Source organism: Haliaeetus albicilla, chromosome 9 (assembly GCF_947461875.1).
Source record: "Haliaeetus albicilla chromosome 9, bHalAlb1.1, whole genome shotgun sequence".
In the NCBI taxonomy this organism is placed as follows: domain Eukaryota; kingdom Metazoa; phylum Chordata; class Aves; order Accipitriformes; family Accipitridae; genus Haliaeetus; species Haliaeetus albicilla.
The window spans coordinates 20,480,732-20,493,835 of NC_091491.1; positions in this window are offsets into that span (position 1 = coordinate 20,480,732).

Consider the following 13,104-nt stretch of genomic DNA (forward strand, 5'->3'; position numbering starts at 1 on the left):
CAGTGCTGAGACATTTAGCCCATTCTGCTAGAGCATTCCTCCAGCTGGCTAGCACAAAGCAGGTTTGGGCAGGCTGGTCTCTACTGCAGTCTTTGCAGCTGGTATCCTCCTGAGTGGTGGTGCCTAACAGGTGTGCTGAAGTACTTCCTTATGTGTTCTCCTGCTCATGTGATTACTAGAAAGAGGGTAGTTTTCCTCTGCAGAAAAACTTTGTACCTTTACTTTTTTAGTTTGCATATGGTCCTATCCGGGGTTCACTAGCAAGAGTTACCTAGCTCATGTTAAGAACGGGGATAAAAGCAATGTGTTTTGACTAAACTTAATGGCTCACATTTAAACAGTAGGCTCATCTACTTCAGCTGTTAACCAAAATTAGTTGCTAAGTTTTATCATCTCTGCTCTTCTAACCTGAATTAGTCCAAGGCATGTACACATACCTTGCAGCGTGGAAGGAAAATCTGAGTTTCAGCAGAATTTCTGCCCACCCCCCATATAGTATATAGTAAGTTACCTACTGTGGCATTTAAGCAACTTTACCAAAACTAAAAATGGAATAACTTTAAGCTGTCAGTTTTTTCTTATCTGCAAGTCAAAGAATTTACAAATCAGTCAGGCCAATTTAAGCCTTTCCTTGCCTTTACCTCTAGAAGGAACAAGGTAGGTCTGAACACCAGCAGAATTTGAGGTGGTTTGGCCTAGTTAGAGCAGATGCATGTGCTACTCTTCCAGGCGCTTCAGAAAGCAAACCAAAAAAGGGAGAGTTTTTTAAATGACAGATTTTATACTTCACTGGAACCTAATAACCAATAAATCAAGTTTTCTTGTCATATACTGACTGTCTACTGAGACAACATCTCCTCTTCTCAAGCTCTAAAATGCAATCAAAGTGTGTTGTGTCACTATCTAAAAGCCATTACCTCACTGCAAACTTGATCATTAGAGCTTGGACTCGGGTCCCTGAGAAATGCAGATCAGTGCTCAAGACCGGAGACATGGCACTCCACAACTCATCATGAAGCCATTACAAGTAACTATGCCTCAAATCTTGAGATGGAGCATCGTGTAATTCACACTGAGTTAATGTGAATGTCAGTTACAGAAGCCAAATCTATTTAAACAAACTCTTTCCCCAGCTACATGGTGGATTATAGTACAATGAATTGGATAGGGAGACCATTAACAAAATATACTTGAAAATTGCACTGTGCCTATCTAGACACAGACATTACTGGTAAAGTGAATGCACTCCATTGTTTCCAACTTAGGATGCCACTGCAACTTAATTATGTAGGATCAGTCCACTACAAGCAAATTGAAGCAATAGCAGAACACCTAGCATGAGGACTAGTGTATTGCACATTCAGAAAATGATGCTGCTATTTGCATGCTGTAATAGCTTAATCTGAGATGAAGTCTCAGCTCCACGTATATAATCAAGATTTTTTTTGTTGTTGTTGGCATCAGTGGAGTTGAGATTTTATAACACCAAAAATATTTCACAAATAAAGTTCAAATTTTCAAAGTTTACCCTGACAGGTTATAATTTCTATTATCTACTTTCTCAAAAAGAGCTTTACCAAAGTGATTATTGGTATACCACAAGGTGGAGAAGCAAAGGCATAGCAGGAATAAATTTCATAGCCCCATGTTAAGAAAACCGAGTGTGATAGTTGAGCACTCTTGGGTGTGAAGTCACATGACCAAGCCTTGATGGCTTGGTCAAACTAGACAGAAAGCTCCTTATTTTTGCAGAACCCTGTTCTCATCTCAACACAATTATTATTATCATTGTCAAGGATGATGCTCTGTCCTCAGCACACCAACATTTTGTATTTTTAAAGCTTTTTGGTTTTAAGTCCAGGACATAGAACTGTTCATTCGTTAGTATTGGTATTAGTATTGTCAGTATTGGCATTAGTATTGTTAGTATTGGCATTAGTATTGTTAGTATTGGCATGTCAGTATCTGCTGCTAGAGGCGATTACATTGTGAGAGCTCAGACATCATCAGAGAAGATGTAATTGTGGAGGGACAATTGTTTCAAACATGCTCCTGCAGCAGAGTAAGTGGCATGTGAGAACACTGTTCAGAGCTGACTGAAGAACTCTTTGTTTTCCTTTCAGTTCTAGCTTACTGACTTTGGTGAAACCAGTTACTAAAAGGGAAGGCAGGGAATGTTCTTAAATGAGTCATATTTGTTCTATGGCTGTCAGACTACATCCATAACTGGTTCAGTAGCTCTGTTCAACTGGTGAGGTCATCCCCATGCAGCACATGACACAGGGAGCCTTTGTACAGACAGCTGCAGGCAACATGCTTCACATTGGCTCCTGACTTACGAGATGTTCCATGAAGGGATCAACAGGTACTTCTCCACATTGATGTGGTGTTTTCTGATGCTTGCAAGAGTACAAGAGCTAAAACACGTTAGAAACTTAGAGCCTTTCCTTCTAAGACAAAGGTGCATTTATATTATATACTTGGTTTTTAAACAGGAGTTGAAAGAGCTTATTAAGGACAAATGAGACAACATAATCAGTCACCCTGAGCAACACCAAACCAGAGAATGCCAGTATGTAGGAGGCAGCCCTGGAAGCATCAGGAGAATACAAAGACCTTGATGGCTTAGTCAAAGTGTGCAACCATTGTGGCACAAATCTGATTTCTTTTTTCATAGAGAAAGTAGGGAACATAAGACTTAAATGAAATTACTTGAGAAGTAATAGCTCTTGTAGACAAGAGGGAAAACAATATTTCTCTTTCAGCACCACGAAACAGAGAACAGGTAGGATGAAGCAGAGAGAGATAATGAGACAATGCCAAAACCACAAAGGAAAATGCCGGTAAGTTTGAGAAATTTGAAGCCTATGTTGGGAACACCCCAGTGTTCCTTGTGGCATTACAGTTTCAGATGCTTGCTTTCTGCATCCTATTCACAGTTAAACTAACTCACTGGATTCTGAGCTGAGAAGAGGAACTCGTCCCCACCGCCCTGGCCATCTGACACAGACTAGGAAGAATTTTTGGTGTTCTCTCCTCTGTAGCTTTCTTGGATCATTAGGAAGTTTAACAAAACCTGGGTTGGTGCAGAGCTATATGATGCTGGCAACACCTTTGATCTATCCAGCTCTTTCAGTGCACTGTCGTTATGGCTTACTACAGATTATATCACAGAGGCATGCACTGTATGGTATTGGGAAGTCTTTCCAGGCTCCTGGTGAAGCTGGACTATGGAGCAGGTGTTCTCTAGGCTAATTCAGAGAATATGTAAATAACTTGATGCTGTATTGTACAACTTCTAGTAAAAAGAACAACCTGCCAGTTATTAGATAGTACTAGAAGTTTAATTATCAAATCCACTAACTACATTCAACAGAGTAAAGCTGCATTATGGCCAACAGAAGGTAGAAAAGCCAGGCTTACTTGCCTTTGTAAAGCAGTTCAGCTAACAGCTGTTAGATTATAATTAGACTGTTCAGATGCTAAGGGAAAAGGCAAGGGTGTTATTTCTGCAGAATCATTCTAAAAGCTGCCTTAAAAGTGTAATAACTCAGTGGATTTGGTACCAGGAAATTCCAATAGTAAAATGTATTTAGTATGTCTACCACATCATGGTAAGAGCTTTTGATGATAGCTGCCCAAACCACAGGTGGTGTCAAAAGGTTATGTTCCCCTAGATTTGAAACACCTGGGAAAGCAAAAAAAGATGGTTTGTTTTTATAATAGTCATCATCACTGCCTAGCTCACTCTCATATAAAGCTCTAGCAGTCTCAAGATTACTGGCTTTTCTTCTCAGACTGCAGTTGTGACCATCTTTAGTCATGTGAGACATTTTCTTGAAATTTTAGATGTCAGGAGCACGTAAAAGCTTCTTCCTCATTCAGTTACCTCCATGTACTTCAGCTCACAAAGCAAAGCATACAGACAGTCGCTCCAAGGTTTGTTTTATGTTTGAACTATCTTCTATTGACTTTCCAAAGCATATCTAAATCCCAGAGCTCTTCACCCCACATAACTTAGCAACCCCTAAGAAGCAGTCCTTCCTTTTACTCCCTGAACTTCCATGAATTATGCAAATCTGCTATCTGAACAGCATGCAAAAATACATTAGATTTTTCATATAATCTTACTGATTCTGCCATATCCACCTTAATCTCCCCATTACATTACACATAATTTCATTTCCACTTCGTTTTATCATTTGCTAGAATTCTTTGTAAGCTCAAAAGTCAGAAATTGGGATATTTTGTTTCAACAAAACTGTTCTAACTACACAACCTGACTATAAATAGAGTGCTAATGGAGTATCAACCCATTGTGCTCTCTTAATTATTAGCATAAGCCTCCTTTTGGGTTTGATCAATTTCCTGTGTTCTTCAGTATCACATTCATATGCACTGATCAGCCTAATTCATCCTCTCACTTAGTCCTTAGTTGCTATTTCATGTAGACCAGAATATGCATTGTATGAAATCAATGACTGCTTTTTCCCAGCTCCTCCTTATAGACTCAAAGTGCCCCCAATTTATTGCCAGGTAGGCTAAGAGTTACCAAGGAAAAATCTATAGTTTTACTACTAAAGCACTGTCATACAAGAAGGCATCTTGACATTACCTGGTTTTGGTGTGTTTAGGTGGGAAGAGAAGATACTGTGCCCTTTATATGTGCTCAGTTCATCTGCAACAAAATAGAAGAGCTGTTGAATGAGAATAACACCCCATATGCATGAAGGTGCAGAGCTACCCAGGAGTTACGTGATGCTTATATATTTTAAAATGTAGGTGTAGTCACTAGGAGGGGGAGAAAAACAGCTTCCAATTCTTGTCCCTTCAAAGAGCTTAATTACTCATTAAGAATAATGATGGCAACAGTTGCCATGCCCCATTAAGCCATCACACTAGTGGCCAGCATCAGCTGTTTCAAGTTAAGGCAGAAGATGACCCTGCAAGAGAGTCTGTATCCCTCTCGCAGAGAATCCTTCTTTCTTCATTTAAAAAAATGTGTCCAAAGTACACCAAAATTTGTGAACTAACAGTATCTTGTGGCAATGAGTTCCCCGTGTTAACTGTGCCCTATTAAAAGGAAAACATGTTACCATTAAGAACATCAAGAATAAGGTCAAATGCACTAAACACGTTCTCCCATCTGCTCCTCTTCACAATTCTTTAATGGTTGTACCACTGTCTCCCCTCCCCCTTTTTGTACAGAGTTCATTATTGTTTATACAACAGAATTGTTTTGGGTTTTTTCTCTTCTGTTAGACTGAATATATAAAAACTCAGTGTGAGTTAGAAAATCTTAATTTCCAGAAGTCTTCAGCACTTAACACAGAGAGGGAATCAAATTTGAAGCTGCTTAACTGTCCTGAAACTGTGTGTACTGTGAGCAGAAATGATACAAAAAGCAACTTCTTAAAACAAGATTTATTGGCACAAACATACATATTACAAATGTCTATGATATTCTTGGAAAAAATGTTCATCACTCCAAAAAAAAAATCACCATCCACAGAAAAGTACAGTAATATCAAACTTTGTAAGTCATCGCAATTTTAGCATCAAAATGCATGCATTCATCATTTATAAATGGATTTCCACTGACCTCCAGGTAAAGCACTTTAAGAAATTTCCTGCTCTCCACAACATTATTTTTCCTCCCCAGGTAGCTCTAATAAGATGCAAATGGAATGTTTTCTGTAGAGGCACAAATCACAATTTCTTGCTCAGTACAGCTGAGTCTATGAGGTGAGAGGTGCTGTACTCAGCACAGACTTTCAGATCCCTTCTGAGTGCATTACTACATACCTTAACACTACTGTGTGGCCTTTAAAAGGATGCAATTAAAGATTTGGTCTGGAGTTTAGTTTTTAAAAGGGCAACTGAAAACTTATTTCTGGTTATTCGTATTAGAGGAAGTAAAGCTCGAAGAACTAAAAGGAAAGAGGTAGAAGAAAGGGTTTTGTTTTGCATTGCAATTCAGCAGCATTTGGAAGAGGGGTGGCATTGCTAAGGTGACTTGTGAGGAGAAATAGTAATCTCAGTAAATCCTCTTCTTTGGTGCCAGTCTAGTAACTTAGTAGCCAATCAAGGTTTTGTCACTGACCTCAGACAGTACAGAACTAGACTTCACCAGATGTCCTGAATCTGATCCTATGCCTATCCTCAGCTTCAGTGTCAGAGGAGCAGGCTTCACATACACAGAGGGGAGAGAATGCACTGATACCCTCAGCGTGATCAGATCTGGCTTAGTCCAATGTAAATGAGGAAGAAGGAAAAGTTCTTGATATCAGTGGAAGCTCTTTGAAAAATGAGGGTTGCACTTACTCTCACTAGATCTGAATTTGACTCTAACCAGATCAGTGCACAAAAAAAAAAAAAAAAAAAGGCAAAAACATAAACCACATACACTTATGAAGGTGCATACTGCACTTTTATAAGCCTTGGTAGGGTAGAGAATATATCCAATGGCAGAATTCACTGTGGAATCACCAGCCTTGGAGATTTTCAAAATTCAAGACAAACCCTGTGCAACGCGATCCAACCTCAAAGGTAGCCCTGCTTCCAGCAGGAGATTGGACTAAATAAACCCCACGGGTCCTTTCCAACCTATCTATCATTGAAATTTTCTATCATTGAAAGGAAAGGCTTTTCCTCTCCTGAATTAGAACATGGCACAGATTCCATATCAGGCCTGGGTTTAGTAAGGACAAATGATGGGGTTTTTGTTGTCCTAAACAGAGAATGGAAATTCTCAATATGCTTAAGCACATGTTGAAGTCTCTTCCAGAACAGGGCATGCTTTGCTCTTCACTCTGGGCCAGAGAGTGTGAAATACTCAACCATCTGTCCATTTTAAGTCTACAGTGCTGAACTGATTAGATAGCACCTCCAGAGGCTGCTTTTCTGTGTGAAGACTCAAGCTTAAGTCATTAAGGAAATACTAATTAGCTGGCTACAAACTCATTTCCTGCAGTGACTAAAGCAAGTTTATAATAAGAGTTCATATATTGCCACTAAAAGAACTTTTTATGCTGCAAAACAGACTAGAGGTTGTTCACAGGAGATACTGGCTATGTTTCATCTCTTTCGTACCTGGAAAGAGAACGTATCACCCAAATGGCAAATGCTTGTCTGTGTATATAAGCACTTCTTTCACAAAGGGGGAGGAAAAAAGAATAGGAATTGTCAAGAAAAAATTTAACCTCTACAACAGTTGGTGTTTCCCCCTCAAAATGTGTTTTTGCAACAGACAAAGGATGTTTTTAAGCCCTGTTCTTGAGTAGGAGGTACTAATTTCTAATCTTTCAGTGGTGCTGATATACATAATGTGACTAATATTTTACCATGTATGTGGTCAGGGGAGGGAGGACTTTTCATTTACAAGACAAAGTAATGATGTTTTTCATGACAAGTAGTGGGCTATCAGTAACATTTTATTGTGCAGACCTGCGAGTGTGTCTTAGCTACATGGCATTTTATTTTATTTCCAATCTGGGGAAAAAGTAAATGGAACATAGACTCAACTTAGCATTTCTAATGAGAAAAAATATTCTTTCATCAACAAAAAGGCTTTGGAAGCTAATTATTCAATTATTTGTATAACTGCTAATCGCTTAAATAATAGATAATACTTAAATAAGTAATGGTTAAACTGTATACCCATGGCCTTTACTATACATTTCTACTTTTATTCAGGATCGTTTTTCCCTTTAAGTTTCATGAAAGGCTGAACTTGCATTATTTAGTACACTGTAGCTTGCTAGCGGCACAGTAGTCACACTGACCACTGAATTTTCAGGTTCAGCCAACACTACCGTGACTAATGGAGAAATTGTTGCAACCTTTCAGGTCAATACTATAAATATTAATAGCTGAACTTCTGAAAACAATTATGCATTGTGCATCTATGAATTTATGGCTCCATTATATGCACTATTTCAAACACTGAACAAAGAAAACAACAGCAGCTGGGATACAGTTAACTGTCTTCCTAGTAGCTGGTACAGTGCTATGTTTTGAGTTCAGTATGTGAAGAATGTTGATAACACTGATGTTTTCAGTTGTTGCTCAGTAGTGTTTAGACTACAGTCAAGGATTTTTCAGCTTCTCATCCCCAGCCAGGGCACCTGACCCAAACTGGCCAACAGTGTATTCCATACCATGTGACGTCCCATCTAGTTTAGGAACTGGGAAGTGGGGGGCAGGGATTCGCCGCTTGGGGACTGGCTGGGTGTCAGTCGGCGGGTGGTGAGCAATTGCCCTGCGCATCATTTGTACATTTCAATCCTTTTATTACTACTGTTGTCATTTTATTAGTGTTATCATCATCATTATTAGTTTCTTCTTTTCTGTTCTATTAAATCGTTCTTATCTCAACCCAGGAGTTTTACTTCTTTTCCTGATTTTCTCCCCCATCCCACTGGATGGGGGGGGAGTGAGTGAGCGGCTGCGTGGTGCTTAGTTGCTGGCTGGGGTTAAACCACGACAATTATTTACTCTTTAAACAAACCTGCAGCTTATCAGGGGGAGAAACTAATTTCAAAGGATAGATTAAAATATTGAGACATCTTAATTCTTTTAAACTCTTTTCATTACAAAAGTTCAGACCACCACCACGTGTTCACATATACATGACAGGAATGTAATGGATTCAGCAAAGTGATTTTCCATCCTCTCAGATCATTTATTGGTGGACAAGCATAGATACTAGTGTGGAACAAGGGTAAGCAAAATAATCATGCTGTGTCAAAAAGACTTCATTACTGGCAGACTGAAGTGCTATACAACGAAGTGAGCATTCAGTATGTATCCATGCATCAAGCACTCTGGAGCCCTTATTTGACTGAAGTCCTCGACCACTACTGCAGCTGACAACAGCAGCATGTCTTTGGATGGTATACCCCAAGTGGCGTGCTCTGCAAAAAATACTAGATCATCCTTCCTGCATATATCTCCTGCGTTTTCAAGAAAAAAGTGAAAGGAAGTACATTCAACTACCATTTGTCATAGTTCATTTTAAGTAGTAGTCCATATGCACTTCAGTAGACTAGCACTGCTTAGTTCTAACATACGAAAGGTGCTCTTGGGTATAGCCACTTATAAAAAGGAGTTTACTGCATGTTAGCTATATCTCACTTAAACTATTTCCCAATTTACTATGTTGTCATTATCACACTATCCTTATTTGCTGTTTCCTCTCTTTTCCATCAAAATTGATGAAATTACTGTTACAAGAAATGTTAACTATGTTTAATTAAAATTCCAGTGTTACAATTAAAGTAGTGTAGCAAAAATGCTGTTGTCTAGCAGTCAAAAGCCTTCTTTTGTACCACATCATTTTAAACCAAATTAAGCTCCAGGAGCTATATTCTGCCTCCAGTGTTCTTGTCCCATCAGTGGAGGTTGGTTTGAGGACAGCAGGACATTATGGGGAGGCCTGCCTCAGCTCTGGTTGAGGTCAACAATAACAATATGGCAGAAGGCAGGGAGTCAACTCAGAGGGCAGCAGAACAATCCTAGCCCCAATATGCTATGTTCTAATTACACTACAGTCCAAAACCACAAAGACTTTCTAAGAGAATGAAGAGAAACTTGAAGAATAATGGAGAAGCCAGACACTATGAGAAGAGCTAAAGAATGAAGAAGCTTTCTTCATAATTATCTTTGTTGTTTCTGATCTTTTCTCTTTGAGAACAAGTACTTTGCCCGTTTAAACTTATAGCACATGACTTTGGCCAAATAGAGTGTTACGTATGAACCACGATGCTGTATTCATGTTTTAAACCAGTACAGGTTATGATTTTTGCTTTGGAGAGTTAGCAGATGTGATACAGTCATGACAGAATGAGGTTACTGCAGAAATGACTCACTGTTGAATAATCAAGTGTTTACTCCACCAAAACTGCATGTAACCGGACTGCCACAGTTTTTTCTGCTTTATTGTAAGATGTAGCTTTTAAATGTCAGTGCATCAGGAAGAAAAGTAAACTCCTTGGGTGGCTCACATCTCTTTTTATGCATGTGTTTAAAGGCAGACAGTCTTCTGGTTCTCAATGGAGAAAAAAAGCTACTGAGCACATCAATGGAGACATACATTAATGAAATAAGGGAGGGAAATTAGCTGAAGAGGAAAATGAAGTCCTTTGTTGAAGTGGAATGGAGAAGTATTTCTGAAGGAGACCAGATGAAGCAAGAACAACTGATGTGAGGTTCTGGTTTGATTGTTTCATACATCCTGATCTAGTATCCCTCCTGAAAATAATGTCACCATCTGAGAAATCTTCAGCCAATCATTTCTCTAGATACAATTCATTTTTTTCAAACTACATTCTTCAGCCTTTTTGGTTTTGCTTTTAAAGAAGGTAATTTGAAGGTGCTTGTGCTTTCTCCTGCATGAAGAAACACATGCTCAAATGTGTCTTGTCTAGCAAGAGGGACCTAAATCAGGTGAGAGGAAGAACTGGCTGGAAGAGCATCTCACTATTCTGACTACACAGGGAGCCCAAAGGTTACGATCTGTTCTGGGTCTAAAGTTCAGGTCGGGACATGAATCCAAACCAAAGAGACTTTGGTCTCTTCGAGGCCTTTCTCCAATACTCACTGTGTACACTGGGAGTGAGCCCAGTGCCTTATGTGGCTACTGGTTTAGCCCTCTTCCCTGTTTAAAGGGCAGGAGAAGCAGGGTTGAGATCTAAATCCTGGATCACATCCAAGTGCTCTCTAGTTTCTTTGTGAAGGCCTAGCACCAACACGTGTGATCAAGGCACTGTCATAAAAAAATAACAGATTATACATACTCCCACTGGGTGGATAACCTCCCATGGAATAGAGAAAAACTCTGTAAAAGCATGAAAAAGAGTTGAGTAACATCTGAGCTTCTAAAAGTTCCTGAAGTTTGAGTCTCTCATGGTAGATGCACTTCTGAGAAGCAGACATCACCATTTTACAGGTACATTCTAACACAGATGTCAAGTCATGAGCTTGCTCTTAAGAGCTAAAATCCACTGTATTCAGACAAGAAGTAGCTCAGCTGTTCATAATGTTAAAGTTATGTGAAGCCCTGTCAGAGGAGCAGTGACAGAAATGAGACACAGACATAGGAGAATTTCAAAAGGTCTTGCTACTGGACAAAAACATGGCAGATTGTGGCTGTTCTAATTGATTCCTTGCACAGTTAATACTGTCCTGTTCTTCAGTCACTGTGAGTGTTTAAGTCACTTATTGCAGGTCACCATTTAAAAAGAAAAAAGCCAAGTATTTTACTTGCCTGAACTGTTCCCAGGGCTGACCTTATGCAGGTTCCAATAGAATTAAAGTGCCAGCTTTAAAAATCAAACTGATTACATTTCTAAATCACTTCTTGTCTTACAGACCCTAGGCTACATTCAGAATCTTTATCAGATTCTCCCCTCCTCCTTCTAATAATATTGGATTATGTTGGACTATGTTGGATTGACTGTGCTGTTACATAAAGTTGTCAAGTGAAAATCGGGTCAAGTGCCCCGTTTGGGCTTCCACACTACTTGCTCCTGCAAGTTCCGTATACCAATTCTTTTAGGCTTAGAGACACATTTATGTTATTGCAAGGTGAGACGAATTAGAAGGAAGAAGGCGTAATGCCCAAGCAGAACCTTACTAGCCTGTGGATTGTGGATGCAAATAACACTTCTTCAAACTCAGAAGCTGATGTGCCCTCATTGGCAAGCCAAACAGCAGCTGTGGTACAAGCACAGACCAGCTCCTAACCACCCCACTTCAGCTATGCTGTTTCTGAATGGCATATCACCCTAGCTGTTCAGCTGTAGCCCAGAAATCAGAGGAAGAGCAAGTGCTTCTCATAAGGATAGAATACGCAAGTCTCAAACAACATCTAACTCTGACTAAAGCTATCAAAATCCTTGCAGCCAGCCAGAGAAGACTTCAGTTCAGTCCCCAAGACGGCAGTCAGAAAGCAATCAGCCTTGCAGTCCCAAGGGTTTGCTGGGGAGTGGGTAAAAGGAAGCCCTTTTGTGCCTTTTTACCAGCCCAAGGTAAAAGCCTAGGCAGTAGTTAGTGATGAAGAGTAGTAGTTGAAATTCTACCCAGTAACTGACATTCTAATCAGTGCTGACTAAACAAGAATGAGTTAATCTTCTCATGGGAAATTTACTATTACAAGTAGGCAGTTGTAACTGCATGAACATTTTAAATGTAGAGGCAGTGAGTGGAAATCAATCAGTCCTGGCTTCAACACAAGTAAGATCTCCAACTGTGTTTATATAGATTGTCCTCTGTACTGGTCTACATATATGTGATGGTGTTGCACAATCTATGACCCCGAACAGTCCTATATTACCATTATTCTCCTTGCAGAAGAATTAACCCTCTGCAGGAGCAGTTCGACTCTGGCTCTGTGCATCAGGGAAGGACATGCTTCCTGGGCTGAATTAGAAATGTTAAGTGGCTTATCTTACTGATTGCAACCAACCAGCGCAGCACAACTAGCAAACATCAAACATTCACGAGCACACTATATGCAAACAACTTTAAAGAGTTAAACACATTAATTTAGCATATTTCATTAGCACACAGGAGGAAATTGTCTCTTCACAAACATTTTACAACCCACCAGAGGCTAGGTCTCTTGACTAAACTACTCCTTGCAAATTCTCACCAACATTTAGCAGTCATCCCCATTAGTTACTGTTTTGAGGGAGAATGAGTACACATTCCACAACCAGCAGTTTCTTTTCTCCACTCTCCCCTAAAGCTCCTACTTTGATTATTAACTTGCTTGAAATATGTTAGCTAGGAGGATGTAGGCTTTGCATTCTTATAGCAGTTTCATTTGGAAACTTTGCATCTTTGTAGCTAGAGGATTCAAACTCCTTGATGCGTATTTGCAGCTGTATCAGCTAAGCAGTCAGTTCAGACTCATAGGAGAAGGCACCATCTACTTTAAGGATCCGTATCAGCATATAACCTTACTGATGGTACCATCTCCGGTGAAAGCTATATCTTCATCTCATGAGCCTTTTCAGCATTCCTGTAGAGAAGCCCTGTGAGGATCAAGCCATGCTCAACATGGGTATGGGTGGCAGGGTCTCACTCTTAGGAGATAACTCT